Source organism: Carcharodon carcharias, chromosome 9 (assembly GCF_017639515.1).
Source record: "Carcharodon carcharias isolate sCarCar2 chromosome 9, sCarCar2.pri, whole genome shotgun sequence".
Taxonomy (NCBI): Eukaryota; Metazoa; Chordata; class Chondrichthyes; order Lamniformes; family Lamnidae; genus Carcharodon; species Carcharodon carcharias.
Window position 1 is genome coordinate 69,054,354 of NC_054475.1, and position 18,293 is coordinate 69,072,646.

Below are 18,293 nucleotides of genomic sequence, written 5' to 3' on the forward strand. Positions count from 1 at the left end.
TCACATGTCGGTGCAGACTCAATGGGCCGAAGGGCGTCTTCTGCACTGATTGATTCTGTGAACTCCTTCCCCCGATAACACACACTTACACACTCTCACACAGACTAGCACATACTTACACAATCGCACGGTCACCAGTCATTGTCCTCTTCCCTCCTTTTGCTCCAGTTGCTGGGACTTGTAAAGACTAGGTACCAGGGAGCAGAAACAGTGCAGTTTGAAGTAGGGGGAGGGGAACAGTGCAGTTTGAAGTAGGGGGAGCAGAAACAGTGCAGTTTGAAGCTGAGGAAGCAGAAACAGTGCAGTTTGAAGTAGAGGGAGCAGAAACAGTGTAGTTTGAATTAGGGGGAGATGAAACAGTGCAGTTTGAAGTAGGGGGGAGCAGAAACAGTGCAGTTTGAAGTTGAGGAGGCAGAAACAGTGCAGTTTGAAGTTGAGGGAGCAGAAACAGTGTAGTTTGAAGTAGGGGGAGATGAAACAGTGCAGTTTGAAGTAGGTGGGAGCAGAAACAGTGCAGTTTGAAGTTGAGGAAGCAGAAACAGTACAGTTTGAAGTTCAGGAAGCAGAAACAGTGCAGTTTGAAGTAGGGGGAGCAAAAAAAGTGCAGTTTGAAGTAGGGGGAGCAAAAAAAGTGCAGTTTGAAGTAGGAGGATGAGAAACAGTACAATTGAAAGTAGGGGAAAAGAAAGAGTGCAGTTTGAAATAGGTGAAGCAGAAACAGTGCAGTTTGAAGTAGGAGGAGGAGAAACATTGCAGTTTGAAGTTGGGGGGAGCAGAAACAGTGCAGTTTGAAGTAGGGGGGAGAAGAAAGAGTGCAGTTTGAAGTAGTGGGGACCGGAAACAGTGCAGCTTGAAGTGGGAGGAGGAGAAACAGTGCAGTTTGAAGTAGGGGGGAGCAGAAAGAATGCAGTTTGAAGTAGGAGGAGGGGAAACAGTGCAGTTTGAAGTGGAGGGAGCAGAAACAGTGCAATTTGAAATAGAGGGAGCAGAAACAGTGCAGGTTGAAGTAGGGGAACAGAAACAGTGCAGTTTGAAGTAGGAGGAGGAGAAACATTGCAGTTTGAAGTTGGGGGGAGCAGAAACAGTGCAGTTTGAAGTAGGGGGGAGAAGAAACAGTGCAGTTTGAAGTAGTGGGGACCGGAAACAGTGCAGCTTGAAGTGGGAGGAGGGGAAACAGTGCAGTTTGAAGTGGGGGGAGCAGAAACAGTGCAATTTGAAATAGAGGGAGCAGAAACAGTGCAGGTTGAAGTAGGGGAACAGAAACAGTGCAGTTTGAAGTAGGGGAAGCAGAAACAGTGCAGTTTGAAGTAGGGGAGAGCAGAAACAGTGCAGTTTGAAGGAGAGGGAGCAGAAACAGTGCTGTTTGAAATAGCAGGACGTGAAACAGTGCAGTTTGAAGTAGGGGGGAGCAGAAACAGTGCAGTTTAAAGTGGGAGGAGGAGAAACAGTGCAGTTTAAATTAGGGGGAGCAGAAACAGTGCAGTTTGAAGAAGGAGGGGGAGAAACAGTGCAGTTTGAAGTACGAGGAGGAGAAACAGTGCAGTTTGAAGGAGAGGGAGCAGAAACAGTGCAGTTTGAAGTAGGAGGAGGAGAAACAGTGCAGTTTGAAGTAGGAGGAGGAGAAACAGTGCTGTTTGAAATAGCAGGACGTGAAACAGTGCAGTTTGAAGTAGGGGGGAGCAGAAAGAGTGCAGTTTGAAGTAGGGGGGAGCAGAAAGAGTGCAGTTTGAAGTAGGGGAAGCAGAAACAGTGCAGTTTGAAGTAGGAGGAGAAGAAACAGTGCAGTTTGAATTAGGGGGGAGCAGAAACAGTGCAGATTGAAGAAGGATGAGGAGAAACAGTGCAGTTTGAATTAGGGAGGAGCAGAATGAGTGCAGTTTGAAGTAGGGGAAGCAGAATCAGTGCAGTTTGAAGTAGGAGGAGGAGAAACAGTGCAGTTTGAAGTAGGAGGAGGAGAAACAGTGCAGTTTGAAGTAGGAGGAGCAGAAACAGTGCAATTTGAAGTAGAGGGAACAGAAACAGTGCAGTTTGAAGTAGTGGGGAGCAGAAACAGTGCAGTTTGAAGGAGAGGGAGCAGAAACAGTGCAGTTTGAAGTAGGGGGGAGCAGAAACAAAGCAGTTTGAAGTGGGGGGAGGAGAAACATTGCAGTTTGAAGTAGGGGGGAGCAGAAACAGTGCAGTTTGAAGTAGAGGGAATAGAAACAGAGCAGTTTGAAGTAGGTGGAGGAGGGGAAACAGTGCAGGTTGAAGTAGGGGAAGCAGAAACAATGCAGTTTGAAGTAGAGGAAGAAGAAGCAGTGCAGTTTGAAGTAGGGGGAGGAGAAACATTGCAGTTTGAAGTAGGGGAGAGCAGAAAGAGTCCAGTTTGAAGTAGGGGAAGCAGAAACAGTGCAGTTTGAAGTAGGAGGAGAAGAAACAGTGCAGTTTGAATTAGGGGGGAGCAGAAACAGTGCAGTTTGAAGGAGAGGGAGCAGAAACAGTGCAGTTTGAAGTAGGGGGAGCAGAAACAAAGCAGTTTGAAGTGGGGGGAGGAGAAACATTGCAGTTTGAAGTAGGGGGGAGCAGAAACAGTGCAGTTTGAAGTAGGTGGAGGAGGGGAAACAGTGCAGGTTGAAGTAGGGGAAGCAGAAACAATGCAGTTTGAAGTAGAGGAAGAAGAAACAGTGCAGTTTGAAGTAGGGGGAGGAGAAACATTGCAGTTTGAAGTAGGAGGAGGAGAAACAGTGCAGTTTGAAGTAGGAGGAGCAGAAACAGTGCAATTTGAAGTAGAGGGAACAGAAACAGTGCAGTTTGAAGTAGTGGGGAGCAGAAACAGTGCAGTTTGAAGGAGAGGGAGCAGAAACAGTGCAGTTTGAAGTAGGGGGGAGCAGAAACAAAGCAGTTTGAAGTGGGGGGAGGAGAAACATTGCAGTTTGAAGTAGGGGGGAGCAGAAACAGTGCAGTTTGAAGTAGAGGGAATAGAAACAGAGCAGTTTGAAGTAGGTGGAGGAGGGGAAACAGTGCAGGTTGAAGTAGGGGAAGCAGAAACAATGCAGTTTGAAGTAGAGGAAGAAGAAACAGTGCAGTGTGAAGTTGGGGGGAGGAGAAACATTGCAGTTTGAAGTTGGGGGGAGCAGAAACAGTGCAGTTTGAAGTAGTGGGGTCCGGAAACAGTGCAGCTTGAAGTGGGAGGAGGAGAAACAGTGCAGTTTGAAGTAGGGGGGAGCAGAAAGAGTGCAGTTTGAAGTAGGAGGAGGGGAAACAGTGCAGTTTGAAGTGGGGGGAGCAGAAACAGTGCAATTTGAAATAGAGGGAGCAGAAACAGTGCAGGTTGAAGTAGGGGAACAGAAACAGTGCAGTTTGAAATAGTGGGGAGCAGAAACAGTGCAGTTTGAAGTAGGGGGGAACAGAAACAGTGCAGTTTGAAGTAGGAGAAGGAGAAACATTGCAGTTTGAAGTTGGGGGGAGCAGAAACAGTGCAGTTTGAAGTAGGGGGGAGAAGAAACAGTGCAGTTTGAAGTAGTGGGGACCGGAAACAGTGCAGCTTGAAGTGGGAGGAGGGGAAACAGTGCAGTTTGAAGTGGGGGGAGCAGAAACAGTGCAATTTGAAATAGAGGGAGCAGAAACAGTGCAGGTTGAAGTAGGGGAACAGAAACAGTGCAGTTTGAAGTAGGGGAAGCAGAAACAGTGCAGTTTGAAGTAGGGGAGAGCAGAAACAGTGCAGTTTGAAGGAGAGGGAGCAGAAACAGTGCTGTTTGAAATAGCAGGACGTGAAACAGTGCAGTTTGAAGTAGGGGGGAGCAGAAACAGTGCAGTTTAAAGTGGGAGGAGGAGAAACAGTGCAGTTTAAATTAGGGGGAGCAGAAACAGTGCAGTTTGAAGAAGGAGGGGGAGAAACAGTGCAGTTTGAAGTACGAGGAGGAGAAACAGTGCAGTTTGAAGGAGAGGGAGCAGAAACAGTGCAGTTTGAAGTAGGAGGAGGAGAAACAGTGCAGTTTGAAGTAGGAGGAGGAGAAACAGTGCTGTTTGAAATAGCAGGACGTGAAACAGTGCAGTTTGAAGTAGGGGGGAGCAGAAAGAGTGCAGTTTGAAGTAGGGGGGAGCAGAAAGAGTGCAGTTTGAAGTAGGGGAAGCAGAAACAGTGCAGTTTGAAGTAGGAGGAGAAGAAACAGTGCAGTTTGAATTAGGGGGGAGCAGAAACAGTGCAGATTGAAGAAGGATGAGGAGAAACAGTGCAGTTTGAATTAGGGGGGAGCAGAATGAGTGCAGTTTGAAGTAGGGGAAGCAGAATCAGTGCAGTTTGAAGTAGGAGGAGGAGAAACAGTGCAGTTTGAAGTAGGAGGAGGAGAAACAGTGCAGTTTGAAGTAGGAGGAGCAGAAACAGTGCAATTTGAAGTAGAGGGAACAGAAACAGTGCAGTTTGAAGTAGTGGGGAGCAGAAACAGTGCAGTTTGAAGGAGAGGGAGCAGAAACAGTGCAGTTTGAAGTAGGGGGGAGCAGAAACAAAGCAGTTTGAAGTGGGGGGAGGAGAAACATTGCAGTTTGAAGTAGGGGGGAGCAGAAACAGTGCAGTTTGAAGTAGAGGGAATAGAAACAGAGCAGTTTGAAGTAGGTGGAGGAGGGGAAACAGTGCAGGTTGAAGTAGGGGAAGCAGAAACAATGCAGTTTGAAGTAGAGGAAGAAGAAGCAGTGCAGTTTGAAGTAGGGGGAGGAGAAACATTGCAGTTTGAAGTAGGGGAGAGCAGAAAGAGTCCAGTTTGAAGTAGGGGAAGCAGAAACAGTGCAGTTTGAAGTAGGAGGAGAAGAAACAGTGCAGTTTGAATTAGGGGGGAGCAGAAAGAGTGCAGTTTGAAGTAGGGGAAGCAGAATCAGTGCAGTTTGAAGTAGGAGGAGGAGAAACAGTGCAGTTTGAAGTAGGGGGAGCAGAAACAGTGCAATTTGAAGTAGAGGGAACAGAAACAATGCAGTTTGAAGTAGTGGGGAGCAGAAACAGTGCAGTTTGAAGGAGAGGGAGCAGAAACAGTGCAGTTTGAAGTAGGGGGAGCAGAAACAAAGCAGTTTGAAGTGGGGGGAGGAGAAACATTGCAGTTTGAAGTAGGGGGGAGCAGAAACAGTGCAGTTTGAAGTAGGTGGAGGAGGGGAAACAGTGCAGTTTGAAGTAGGGGAAGCAGAAACAATGCAGTTTGAAGTAGAGGAAGAAGAAACAGTGCAGTTTGAAGTAGGGGGAGGAGAAACATTGCAGTTTGAAGTAGGAGGAGGAGAAACAGTGCAGTTTGAAGTAGGAGGAGCAGAAACAGTGCAATTTGAAGTAGAGGGAACAGAAACAGTGCAGTTTGAAGTAGTGGGGAGCAGAAACAGTGCAGTTTGAAGGAGAGGGAGCAGAAACAGTGCAGTTTGAAGTAGGGGGGAGCAGAAACAAAGCAGTTTGAAGTGGGGGGAGGAGAAACATTGCAGTTTGAAGTAGGGGGGAGCAGAAACAGTGCAGTTTGAAGTAGAGGGAATAGAAACAGAGCAGTTTGAAGTAGGTGGAGGAGGGGAAACAGTGCAGGTTGAAGTAGGGGAAGCAGAAACAATGCAGTTTGAAGTAGAGGAAGAAGAAACAGTGCAGTGTGAAGTTGGGGGGAGGAGAAACATTGCAGTTTGAAGTTGGGGGGAGCAGAAACAGTGCAGTTTGAAGTAGTGGGGTCCGGAAACAGTGCAGCTTGAAGTGGGAGGAGGAGAAACAGTGCAGTTTGAAGTAGGGGGGAGCAGAAAGAGTGCAGTTTGAAGTAGGAGGAGGGGAAACAGTGCAGTTTGAAGTGGGGGGAGCAGAAACAGTGCAATTTGAAATAGAGGGAGCAGAAACAGTGCAGGTTGAAGTAGGGGAACAGAAACAGTGCAGTTTGAAGTAGGAGAAGGAGAAACATTGCAGTTTGAAGTTGGGGGGAGCAGAAACAGTGCAGTTTGAAGTAGGGGGGAGAAGAAACAGTGCAGTTTGAAGTAGTGGGGACCGGAAACAGTGCAGCTTGAAGTGGGAGGAGGGGAAACAGTGCAGTTTGAAGTGGGGGGAGCAGAAACAGTGCAATTTGAAATAGAGGGAGCAGAAACAGTGCAGGTTGAAGTAGGGGAACAGAAACAGTGCAGTTTGAAGTAGGGGAAGCAGAAACAGTGCAGTTTGAAGTAGGGGAGAGCAGAAACAGTGCAGTTTGAAGGAGAGGGAGCAGAAACAGTGCTGTTTGAAATAGCAGGACGTGAAACAGTGCAGTTTGAAGTAGGGGGGAGCAGAAACAGTGCAGTTTAAAGTGGGAGGAGGAGAAACAGTGCAGTTTAAATTAGGGGGAGCAGAAACAGTGCAGTTTGAAGAAGGAGGGGGAGAAACAGTGCAGTTTGAAGTACGAGGAGGAGAAACAGTGCAGTTTGAAGGAGAGGGAGCAGAAACAGTGCAGTTTGAAGTAGGAGGAGGAGAAACAGTGCAGTTTGAAGTAGGAGGAGGAGAAACAGTGCTGTTTGAAATAGCAGGACGTGAAACAGTGCAGTTTGAAGTAGGGGGGAGCAGAAAGAGTGCAGTTTGAAGTAGGGGAAGCAGTAACAGTGCAGTTTGAAGTAGGAGGAGAAGAAACAGTGCAGTTTGAATTAGGGGGGAGCAGAAACAGTGCAGATTGAAGAAGGATGAGGAGAAACAGTGCAGTTTGAAGTAGGGGAAGCAGAATCAGTGCAGTTTGAAGTAGTGGGGAGCAGAAACAGTGCAGTTTGAAGTAGTGGGGAGCAGAAACAGTGCAGTTTGAAGTAGGAGGAGGAGAAACAGTGCAGTTTGAAGTAGGAGGAGGAGAAACAGTGCAGTTTGAAGTAGGAGGAGGAGAAACAGTGCAGTTTGAAGTAGGAGGAGGAGAAACAGTGCAGTTTTAAGTACGAGGAGGAGAAACAGTGCAGTTTGAAGGAGAGGGAGCAGAAACAGTACAGTTTGAAGTAGGAGGAGGAGAAACAGTGCAGTTTGAAGTACGAGGAGGAGAAACAGTGCTGTTTGAAATAGCAGGACGTGAAACAGTGCAGTTTGAAGTAGGGGGGAGCAGAAAGAGTGCAGTTTGAAGTGGGGGGAGCAGAAAGAGTGCAGTTTGAAGTAGAGGGAATAGAAACAGAGCAGTTTGAAGTAGGTGGAGGAGGGGAAACAGTGCAGGTTGAAGTAGGGGAAGCAGAAACAGTGCAGTTTGAAGTAGGAGGAGAAGAAACAGTGCAGTTTGAATTAGGGGGGAGCAGAAACAGTGCAGATTGAAGAAGGATGAGGAGAAACAGTGCAGTTTGAATTAGGGGGGAGCAGAATGAGTGCAGTTTGAAGTAGGGGAAGCAGAATCAGTGCAGTTTGAAGTAGGAGGAGGAGAAACAGTGCAGTTTGAAGTAGGAGGAGGAGAAACAGTGCAGTTTGAAGTAGGAGGAGCAGAAACAGTGCAATTTGAAGTAGAGGGAACAGAAACAGTGCAGTTTGAAGTAGTGGGGAGCAGAAACAGTGCAGTTTGAAGGAGAGGGAGCAGAAACAGTGCAGTTTGAAGTAGGGGGGAGCAGAAACAAAGCAGTTTGAAGTGGGGGGAGGAGAAACATTGCAGTTTGAAGTAGGGGGGAGCAGAAACAGTGCAGTTTGAAGTAGAGGGAATAGAAACAGAGCAGTTTGAAGTAGGTGGAGGAGGGGAAACAGTGCAGGTTGAAGTAGGGGAAGCAGAAACAATGCAGTTTGAAGTGGGGGGAGCAGAAACAGTGCAATTTGAAATAGAGGGAGCAGAAACAGTGCAGGTTGAAGTAGGGGAACAGAAACAGTGCAGTTTGAAGTAGGAGAAGGAGAAACATTGCAGTTTGAAGTTGGGGGGAGCAGAAACAGTGCAGCTTGAAGTAGGGGGGAGAAGAAACAGTGCAGTTTGAAGTAGTGGGGACCGGAAACAGTGCAGCTTGAAGTGGGAGGAGGGGAAACAGTGCAGTTTGAAGTGGGGGGAGCAGAAACAGTGCAATTTGAAATAGAGGGAGCAGAAACAGTGCAGTTTGAAGTAGGGGAACAGAAACAGTGCAGTTTGAAGTAGGGGAAGCAGAAACAGTGCAGTTTGAAGTAGGGGAGAGCAGAAACAGTGCAGTTTGAAGGAGAGGGAGCAGAAACAGTGCTGTTTGAAATAGCAGGACGTGAAACAGTGCAGTTTGAAGTAGGGGGGAGCAGAAACAGTGCAGTTTAAAGTGGGAGGAGGAGAAACAGTGCAGTTTAAATTAGGGGGAGCAGAAACAGTGCAGTTTGAAGAAGGAGGGGGAGAAACAGTGCAGTTTGAAGTACGAGGAGGAGAAACAGTGCAGTTTGAAGGAGAGGGAGCAGAAACAGTGCAGTTTGAAGTAGGAGGAGGAGAAACAGTGCAGTTTGAAGTAGGAGGAGGAGAAACAGTGCTGTTTGAAATAGCAGGACGTGAAACAGTGCAGTTTGAAGTAGGGGGGAGCAGAAAGAGTGCAGTTTGAAGTAGGGGAAGCAGAAACAGTGCAGTTTGAAGTAGGAGGAGAAGAAACAGTGCAGTTTGAAGTAGGAGGAGAAGAAACAGTGCAGTTTGAAATAGGGGGGAGCAGAAACAGTGCAGATTGAAGAAGGATGAGGAGAAACAGTGCAGTTTGAAGTAGGGGAAGCAGAATCAGTGCAGTTTGAAGTAGTGGGGAGAAGAAACAGTGCAGTTTGAAGTAGTGGGGAGCAGAAACAGTGCAGTTTGAAGTAGGAGGAGGAGAAACAGTGCAGTTTGAAGTAGGAGGAGGAGAAACAGTGCAGTTTGAAGTAGGAGGAGGAGAAACAGTGCAGTTTGAAGTACGAGGAGGAGAAACAGTGCAGTTTGAAGGAGAGGGAGCAGAAACAGTGCAGTTTGAAGTAGGAGGAGGAGAAACAGTGCAGTTTGAAGTACGAGGAGGAGAAACAGTGCTGTTTGAAATAGCAGGACGTGAAACAGTGCAGTTTGAAGTAGGGGGGAGCAGAAAGAGTGCAGTTTGAAGTGGGGGGAGCAGAAAGAGTGCAGTTTGAAGTGGGGGGAGCAGAAAGAGTGCAGTTTGAAGTAGAGGGAATAGAAACAGAGCAGTTTGAAGTAGGAGGAGGAGAAACAGTGCAGTTTGAAGTAGGGGAAGCAGAAACAGTGCAGTTTGAAGTAGGAGGAGAAGAAACAGTGCAGTTTGAATTAGGGGGGAGCAGAAACAGTGCAGATTGAAGAAGGATGAGGAGAAACAGTGCAGTTTGAATTAGGGGGGAGCAGAATGAGTGCAGTTTGAAGTAGGGGAAGCAGAATCAGTGCAGTTTGAAGTAGGAGGAGGAGAAACAGTGCAGTTTGAAGTAGGAGGAGGAGAAACAGTGCAGTTTGAAGTAGGAGGAGCAGAAACAGTGCAATTTGAAGTAGAGGGAACAGAAACAGTGCAGTTTGAAGTAGTGGGGAGCAGAAACAGTGCAGTTTGAAGGAGAGGGAGCAGAAACAGTGCAGTTTGAATTAGGGGGGAGCAGAAACAGTGCAGATTGAAGAAGGATGAGGAGAAACAGTGCAGTTTGAAGTAGGGGAAGCAGAATCAGTGCAGTTTGAAGTAGTGGGGAGAAGAAACAGTGCAGTTTGAAGTAGTGGGGAGCAGAAACAGTGCAGTTTGAAGTAGGAGGAGGAGAAACAGTGCAGTTTGAAGTAGGAGGAGGAGAAACAGTGCAGTTTGAAGTAGGAGGAGGAGAAACAGTGCAGTTTGAAGTACGAGGAGGAGAAACAGTGCAGTTTGAAGGAGAGGGAGCAGAAACAGTGCAGTTTGAAGTAGGAGGAGGAGAAACAGTGCAGTTTGAAGTACGAGGAGGAGAAACAGTGCTGTTTGAAATAGCAGGACGTGAAACAGTGCAGTTTGAAGTAGGGGGGAGCAGAAAGAGTGCAGTTTGAAGTGGGGGGAGCAGAAAGAGTGCAGTTTGAAGTGGGGGGAGCAGAAAGAGTGCAGTTTGAAGTAGAGGGAATAGAAACAGAGCAGTTTGAAGTAGGTGGAGGAGGGGAAACAGTGCAGGTTGAAGTAGGGGAAGCAGAAACAGTGCAGTTTGAAGTAGGAGGAGAAGAAACAGTGCAGTTTGAATTAGGGGGGAGCAGAAACAGTGCAGATTGAAGAAGGATGAGGAGAAACAGTGCAGTTTGAATTAGGGGGGAGCAGAATGAGTGCAGTTTGAAGTAGGGGAAGCAGAATCAGTGCAGTTTGAAGTAGGAGGAGGAGAAACAGTGCAGTTTGAAGTAGGAGGAGGAGAAACAGTGCAGTTTGAAGTAGGGGGAGCAGAAACAGTGCAATTTGAAGTAGAGGGAACAGAAACAATGCAGTTTGAAGTAGTGGGGAGCAGAAACAGTGCAGTTTGAAGGAGAGGGAGCAGAAACAGTGCAGTTTGAAGTAGGGGGAGCAGAAACAAAGCAGTTTGAAGTAGGGGGGAGCAGAAACAGTGCAGTTTGAAGTAGGTGGAGGAGGGGAAACAGTGCAGGTTGAAGTAGGGGAAGCAGAAACAATGCAGTTTGAAGTAGAGGGAGGAGAAACATTGCAGTTTGAAGTAGGGTGGAGCAGAAACAGTGCAGTTGGAAGTAGAGGGAATAGAAACAGATGTTTGAAGTAGGAGGAGGTGAAACAGTGCAGTTTGAAGTAGAGGGGAGCAGAAACAGTGCAGTTTGAAGTAGGAGGAGGAGAAACAGTGCAGTTTGAAGTAGGAGGAGCAGAAACAGTGCAATTTGAAGTAGAGGGAACAGAAACAGTGCAGTTTGAAGTAGTGGGGAGCAGAAACAGTGCAGTTTGAAGGAGAGGGAGCAGAAACAATGCAGTTTGAAGTAGGGGGGAGCAGAAACAAAGCAGTTTGAAGTGGGGGGAGGAGAAACATTTCAGTTTGAAGTAGGGGGGAGCAGAAACAGTGCAGTTTGAAGTAGAGGGAATAGAAACAGAGCAGTTTGAAGTAGGTGGAGGAGGGGAAACAGTGCAGGTTGAAGTAGGGGAAGCAGAAACAATGCAGTTTGAAGTAGAGGAAGAAGAAACAGTGCAGTGTGAAGTTGGGGGGAGGAGAAACATTGCAGTTTGAAGTTGGGGGGAGCAGAAACAGTGCAGTTTGAAGTAGTGGGGTCCGGAAACAGTGCAGCTTGAAGTGGGAGGAGGAGAAACAGTGCAGTTTGAAGTAGGGGGGAGCAGAAAGAGTGCAGTTTGAAGTAGGAGGAGGGGAAACAGTGCAGTTTGAAGTGGGGGGAGCAGAAACAGTGCAATTTGAAATAGAGGGAGCAGAAACAGTGCAGGTTGAAGTAGGGGAACAGAAACAGTGCAGTTTGAAGTAGGAGGAGGAGAAACATTGCAGTTTGAAGTTGGGGGGAGCAGAAACAGTGCAGTTTGAAGTAGGGGGGAGAAGAAACAGTGCAGTTTGAAGTAGTGGGGACCGGAAACAGTGCAGCTTGAAGTGGGAGGAGGGGAAACAGTGCAGTTTGAAGTGGTGGGAGCAGAAACATTGCAATTTGAAATAGAGGGAGCAGAAACAGTGCAGTTTGAAGTAGGGGAACAGAAACAGTGCAGTTTGAAGTAGGGGAAGCAGAAACAGTGCAGTTTGAAGTAGGGGAAGCAGAAACAGTGCAGTTTGAAGTAGGGGAGAGCAGAAACAGTGCAGTTTGAAGGAGAGGGAGCAGAAACAGTGCTGTTTGAAATAGCAGGACGTGAAACAGTGCAGTTTGAAGTAGGGGGGAGCAGAAACAGTGCAGTTTAAAGTGGGAGGAGGAGAAACAGTGCAGTTTAAATTAGGGGGAGCAGAAACAGTGCAGTTTGAAGAAGGAGGGGGAGAAACAGTGCAGTTTGAAGTACGAGGAGGAGAAACAGTGCAGTTTGAAGGAGAGGGAGCAGAAACAGTGCAGTTTGAAGTAGGAGGAGGAGAAACAGTGCAGTTTGAAGTAGGAGGAGGAGAAACAGTGCTGTTTGAAATAGCAGGACGTGAAACAGTGCAGTTTGAAGTAGGGGGGAGCAGAAAGAGTGCAGTTTGAAGTAGGGGAAGCAGAAACAGTGCAGTTTGAAGTAGGAGGAGAAGAAACAGTGCAGTTTGAATTATGGGGGAGCAGAAACAGTGCAGATTGAAGAAGGATGAGGAGAAACAGTGCAGTTTGAAGTAGGGGAAGCAGAATCAGTGCAGTTTGAAGTAGTGGGGAGCAGAAACAGTGCAGTTTGAAGTAGGAGGAGGAGAAACAGTGCAGTTTGAAGTAGGAGGAGGAGAAACAGTGCAGTTTGAAGTAGGAGGAGGAGAAACAGTGCAGTTTGAAGTAGGAGGAGGAGAAACAGTGCAGTTTGAAGTAGGTGGAGGAGGGGAAACAGTGCAGGTTGAAGTAGGGGAAGCAGAAACAATGCAGTTTGAAGTAGAGGGAGGAGAAACATTGCAGTTTGAAGTAGGGTGGAGCAGAAACAGTGCAGTTGGAAGTAGAGGGAATAGAAACAGATGTTTGAAGTAGGAGGAGGTGAAACAGTGCAGTTTGAAGTAGAGGGGAGCAGAAACAGTGCAGTTTGAAGTAGGAGGAGGAGAAACAGTGCAGTTTGAAGTAGGAGGAGCAGAAACAGTGCAATTTGAAGTAGAGGGAACAGAAACAGTGCAGTTTGAAGTAGTGGGGAGCAGAAACAGTGCAGTTTGAAGGAGAGGGAGCAGAAACAATGCAGTTTGAAGTAGGGGGGAGCAGAAACAAAGCAGTTTGAAGTGGGGGGAGGAGAAACATTTCAGTTTGAAGTAGGGGGGAGCAGAAACAGTGCAGTTTGAAGTAGAGGGAATAGAAACAGAGCAGTTTGAAGTAGGTGGAGGAGGGGAAACAGTGCAGGTTGAAGTAGGGGAAGCAGAAACAATGCAGTTTGAAGTAGAGGAAGAAGAAACAGTGCAGTGTGAAGTTGGGGGGAGGAGAAACATTGCAGTTTGAAGTTGGGGGGAGCAGAAACAGTGCAGTTTGAAGTAGTGGGGTCCGGAAACAGTGCAGCTTGAAGTGGGAGGAGGAGAAACAGTGCAGTTTGAAGTAGGGGGGAGCAGAAAGAGTGCAGTTTGAAGTAGGAGGAGGGGAAACAGTGCAGTTTGAAGTGGGGGGAGCAGAAACAGTGCAATTTGAAATAGAGGGAGCAGAAACAGTGCAGGTTGAAGTAGGGGAACAGAAACAGTGCAGTTTGAAGTAGGAGGAGGAGAAACATTGCAGTTTGAAGTTGGGGGGAGCAGAAACAGTGCAGTTTGAAGTAGGGGGGAGAAGAAACAGTGCAGTTTGAAGTAGTGGGGACCGGAAACAGTGCAGCTTGAAGTGGGAGGAGGGGAAACAGTGCAGTTTGAAGTGGTGGGAGCAGAAACAGTGCAATTTGAAATAGAGGGAGCAGAAACAGTGCAGGTTGAAGTAGGGGAACAGAAACAGTGCAGTTTGAAGTAGGGGAAGCAGAAACAGTGCAGTTTGAAGTAGGGGAAGCAGAAACAGTGCAGTTTGAAGTAGGGGAGAGCAGAAACAGTGCAGTTTAAAGTGGGAGGAGGAGAAACAGTGCAGTTTAAATTAGGGGGAGCAGAAACAGTGCAGTTTGAAGAAGGAGGGGGAGAAACAGTGCAGTTTGAAGTACGAGGAGGAGAAACAGTGCAGTTTGAAGGAGAGGGAGCAGAAACAGTGCAGTTTGAAGTAGGAGGAGGAGAAACAGTGCAGTTTGAAGTAGGAGGAGGAGAAACAGTGCAGTTTGAAGTAGGAGGAGGAGAAACAGTGCTGTTTGAAATAGCAGGACGTGAAACAGTGCAGTTTGAAGTAGGGGGGAGCAGAAAGAGTGCAGTTTGAAGTAGGGGAAGCAGAAACAGTGCAGTTTGAAGTAGGAGGAGAAGAAACAGTGCAGTTTGAATTAGGGGGGAGCAGAAACAGTGCAGATTGAAGAAGGATGAGGAGAAACAGTGCAGTTTGAAGTAGGGGAAGCAGAATCAGTGCAGTTTGAAGTAGTGGGGAGCAGAAACAGTGCAGTTTGAAGTAGAAGGAGGAGAAACAGTGCAGTTTGAAGTAGGAGGAGGAGAAACAGTGCAGTTTGAAGTAGGAGGAGGAGAAACAGTGCAGTTTGAAGTAGGAGGAGGAGAAACAGTGCAGTTTGAAGTAGGAGGAGGAGAAACAGTGCAGTTTGAAGTAGGAGGAGGAGAAACAGTGCAGTTTGAAGTAGGAGGAGCAGAAACAGTGCAATTTGAAGTAGAGGGAACAGAAACAGTGCAGTTTGAAGTAGTGGGGAGCAGAAACAGTGCAGTTTGAAGGAGAGGGAGCAGAAACAGTGCAGTTTGAAGTAGGGGCGAGCAGAAACAAAGCAGTTTGAAGTGGGGGGAGGAGAAACATTGCAGTTTGAAGTAGGGGGGAGCAGAAACAGTGCAGTTTGAAGTAGAGGGAATAGAAACAGAGCAGTTTGAAGTTGGTGGAGGAGGGGAAACAGTGCAGGTTGAAGTAGGGGAAGAAGAAACAATGCAGTTTGAAGTAGAGGAAGAAGAAACAGTGCAGTTTGAAGTAGGGGGAGGAGAAACATTGCAGTTTGAAGTAGGGGAGAGCAGAAAGAGTCCAGTTTGAAGTAGGGGAAGCAGAAACAGTGCAGTTTGAAGTAGGAGGAGAAGAAACAGTGCAGTTTGAATTAGGGGGGAGCAGAAACAGTGCAGATTGAAGAAGGATGAGGAGAAACAGTGCAGTTTGAAGTAGGAGGAGGAGAAACAGTGCAGTTTGAAGTAGGGGGAGCAGAAACAGTGCAGTTTGAAGTAGGGGGAGCAGAAACAGTGCAATTTGAAGTAGAGGGAATAGAAACAGTGCAGTTTGAAGTAGGTGGAGGAGGGGAAACAGTGCAGGTTGAAGTAGGGGAAGCAGAAACAATGCAGTTTGAAGTGGGGGGAGGAGAAACATTGCAGTTTGAAGTAGGGGAGAGCAGAAACAGTGCAGTTTGAAGTAGGTGGAGGAGGGGAAACAGTGCAGGTTGAAGTAGGGGAAGCAGAAACAATGCAGTTTGAAGTGGGGGGAGGAGAAACATTGCAGTTTGAAGTAGGGGAGAGCAGAAACAGTGCAGTTTGAAGTAGGTGGAGGAGGGGAAACAGTGCAGGTTGAAGTAGGGGAAGCAGAAACAATGCAGTTTGAAGTAGAGGAAGAAGAAACAGTGCAGTTGGAAGTAGAGGGAATAGAAACAGATGTTTGAAGTAGGAGGAGGTGAAACAGTGCAGTTTGAAGTAGAGGGGAGCAGAAAAAGTGAAGTTTGAAGTAGGAGGAGGAGAAACAGTGCAGTTTGAAGTAGGAGGAGGAGAAACAGTGCAGTTTGAAGTAGGAGGGCCAGAAACAGTGCAATTTGAAGTAGTGGGGAGCAGAAACAGTGCAGTTTGAAGGAGAGGGAGCAGAAACAGTGCAGTTTGAAGTAGGGGGGAGCAGAAACAAAGCAGTTTGAAGTGGGGGGAGGAGAAACATTGCAGTTTGAAGTAGGGGGGAGCAGAAACAGTGCAGTTTGAAGTAGAGGGAATAGAAACAGAGCAGTTTGAAGTAGGTGGAGGAGGGGAAACAGTGCAGGTTGAAGTAGGGGAAGCAGAAACAATGCAGTTTGAAGTAGAGGAAGAAGAAACAGTGCAGTGTGAAGTTGGGGGGAGGAGAAACATTGCAGTTTGAAGTTGGGGGGAGCAGAAACAGTGCAGTTTGAAGTAGTGGGGTCCGGAAACAGTGCAGCTTGAAGTGGGAGGAGGAGAAACAGTGCAGTTTGAAGTAGGGGGGAGCAGAAAGAGTGCAGTTTGAAGTAGGAGGAGGGGAAACAGTGCAGTTTGAAGTGGGGGGAGCAGAAACAGTGCAATTTGAAATAGAGGGAGCAGAAACAGTGCAGGTTGAAGTAGGGGAACAGAAACAGTGCAGTTTGAAATAGTGGGGAGCAGAAACAGTGCAGTTTGAAGGAGAGGGAGCAGAAACAGTGCAGTTTGAAGTAGGGGCGAGCAGAAACAAAGCAGTTTGAGGTGGGGGGAGGAGAAACATTGCAGTTTGAAGTAGGGGGGAGCAGAAACAGTGCAGTTTGAAGTAGAGGGAATAGAAACAGAGCAGTTTGAAGTTGGTGGAGGAGGGGAAACAGTGCAGGTTGAAGTAGGGGAAGAAGAAACAATGCAGTTTGAAGTAGAGGAAGAAGAAACAGTGCAGTTTGAAGTAGGGGGAGGAGAAACATTGCAGTTTGAAGTAGGGGAGAGCAGAAAGAGTCCAGTTTGAAGTAGGGGAAGCAGAAACAGTGCAGTTTGAAGTAGGAGGAGAAGAAACAGTGCAGTTTGAATTAGGGGGGAGCAGAAACAGTGCAGATTGAAGAAGGATGAGGAGAAACAGTGCAGTTTGAATTAGGGGGGAGCAGAAAGAGTGCAGTTTGAAGTAGGGGAAGCAGAATCAGTGCAGTTTGAAGTAGGAGGAGGAGAAACAGTGCAGTTTGAAGTAGGGGGAGCAGAAACAGTGCAATTTGAAGTAGAGGGAATAGAAACAGAGCAGTTTGAAGTAGGTGGAGGAGGGGAAACAGTGCAGGTTGAAGTAGGGGAAGCAGAAACAATGCAGTTTGAAGTGGGGGGAGGAGAAACATTGCAGTTTGAAGTAGGGGAGAGCAGAAACAGTGCAGTTTGAAGTAGGTGGAGGAGGGGAAACAGTGCAGGTTGAAGTAGGGGAAGCAGAAACAATGCAGTTTGAAGTAGAGGAAGAAGAAACAGTGCAGTTTGAAGTAGGGGGAGGAGAAACATTGCAGTTTGAAGTAGGGGAGAGCAGAAAGAGTCCAGTTTGAAGTAGGGGAAGCAGAAACAGTGCAGTTTGAAGTAGGAGGAGAAGAAACAGTGCAGTTTGAATTAGGGGGGAGCAGAAACAGTGCAGATTGAAGAAGGATGAGGAGAAACAGTGCAGTTTGAAGTAGGAGGAGGAGAAACAGTGCAGTTTGAAGTAGGGGGAGCAGAAACAGTGCAGTTTGAAGTAGGGGGAGCAGAAACAGTGCAATTTGAAGTAGAGGGAATAGAAACAGTGCAGTTTGAAGTAGGTGGAGGAGGGGAAACAGTGCAGGTTGAAGTAGGGGAAGCAGAAACAATGCAGTTTGAAGTGGGGGGAGGAGAAACATTGCAGTTTGAAGTAGGGGAGAGCAGAAACAGTGCAGTTTGAAGTAGGTGGAGGAGGGGAAACAGTGCAGGTTGAAGTAGGGGAAGCAGAAACAATGCAGTTTGAAGTGGGGGGAGGAGAAACATTGCAGTTTGAAGTAGGGGAGAGCAGAAACAGTGCAGTTTGAAGTAGGTGGAGGAGGGGAAACAGTGCAGGTTGAAGTAGGGGAAGCAGAAACAATGCAGTTTGAAGTAGAGGAAGAAGAAACAGTGCAGTTGGAAGTAGAGGGAATAGAAACAGATGTTTGAAGTAGGAGGAGGTGAAACAGTGCAGTTTGAAGTAGAGGGGAGCAGAAAAAGTGCAGTTTGAAGTAGGAGGAGGAGAAACAGTGCAGTTTGAAGTAGGAGGAGGAGAAACAGTGCAGTTTGAAGTAGGAGGGGCAGAAACAGTGCAATTTGAAGTAGTGGGGAGCAGAAACAGTGCAGTTTGAAGGAGAGGGAGCAGAAACAGTGCAGTTTGAAGTAGGGGGGAGCAGAAACAAAGCAGTTTGAAGTGGGGGGAGGAGAAACATTGCAGTTTGAAGTAGGGGGGAGCAGAAACAGTGCAGTTTGAAGTAGAGGGAATAGAAACAGAGCAGTTTGAAGTAGGTGGAGGAGGGGAAACAGTGCAGGTTGAAGTAGGGGAAGCAGAAACAATGCAGTTTGAAGTAGAGGAAGAAGAAACAGTGCAGTTTGAAGTAGGGGGAGGAGAAACATTGCAGTTTGAAGTTGGGGAGAGCAGAAAGAGTCCAGTTTGAAGTAGGGGAAGCAGAAACAGTGCAGTTTGAAGTAGGAGGAGAAGAAACAGTGCAGTTTGAATTAGGGGGGAGCAGAAACAGTGCAGATTGAAGAAGGATGAGGAGAAACAGTGCAGTTTGAAGTAGGAGGAGGAGAAACAGTGCAGTTTGAAGTAGGGGGAGCAGAAACAGTGCAGTTTGAAGTAGGGGGAGCAGAAACAGTGCAATTTGAAGTAGAGGGAATAGAAACAGTGCAGTTTGAAGTAGGTGGAGGAGGGGAAACAGTGCAGGTTGAAGTAGGGGAAGCAGAAACAATGCAGTTTGAAGTGGGGGGAGGAGAAACATTGCAGTTTGAAGTAGGGGAGAGCAGAAACAGTGCAGTTTGAAGTAGGTGGAGGAGGGGAAACAGTGCAGGTTGAAGTAGGGGAAGCAGAAACAATGCAGTTTGAAGTGGGGGGAGGAGAAACATTGCAGTTTGAAGTAGGGGAGAGCAGAAACAGTGCAGTTTGAAGTAGGTG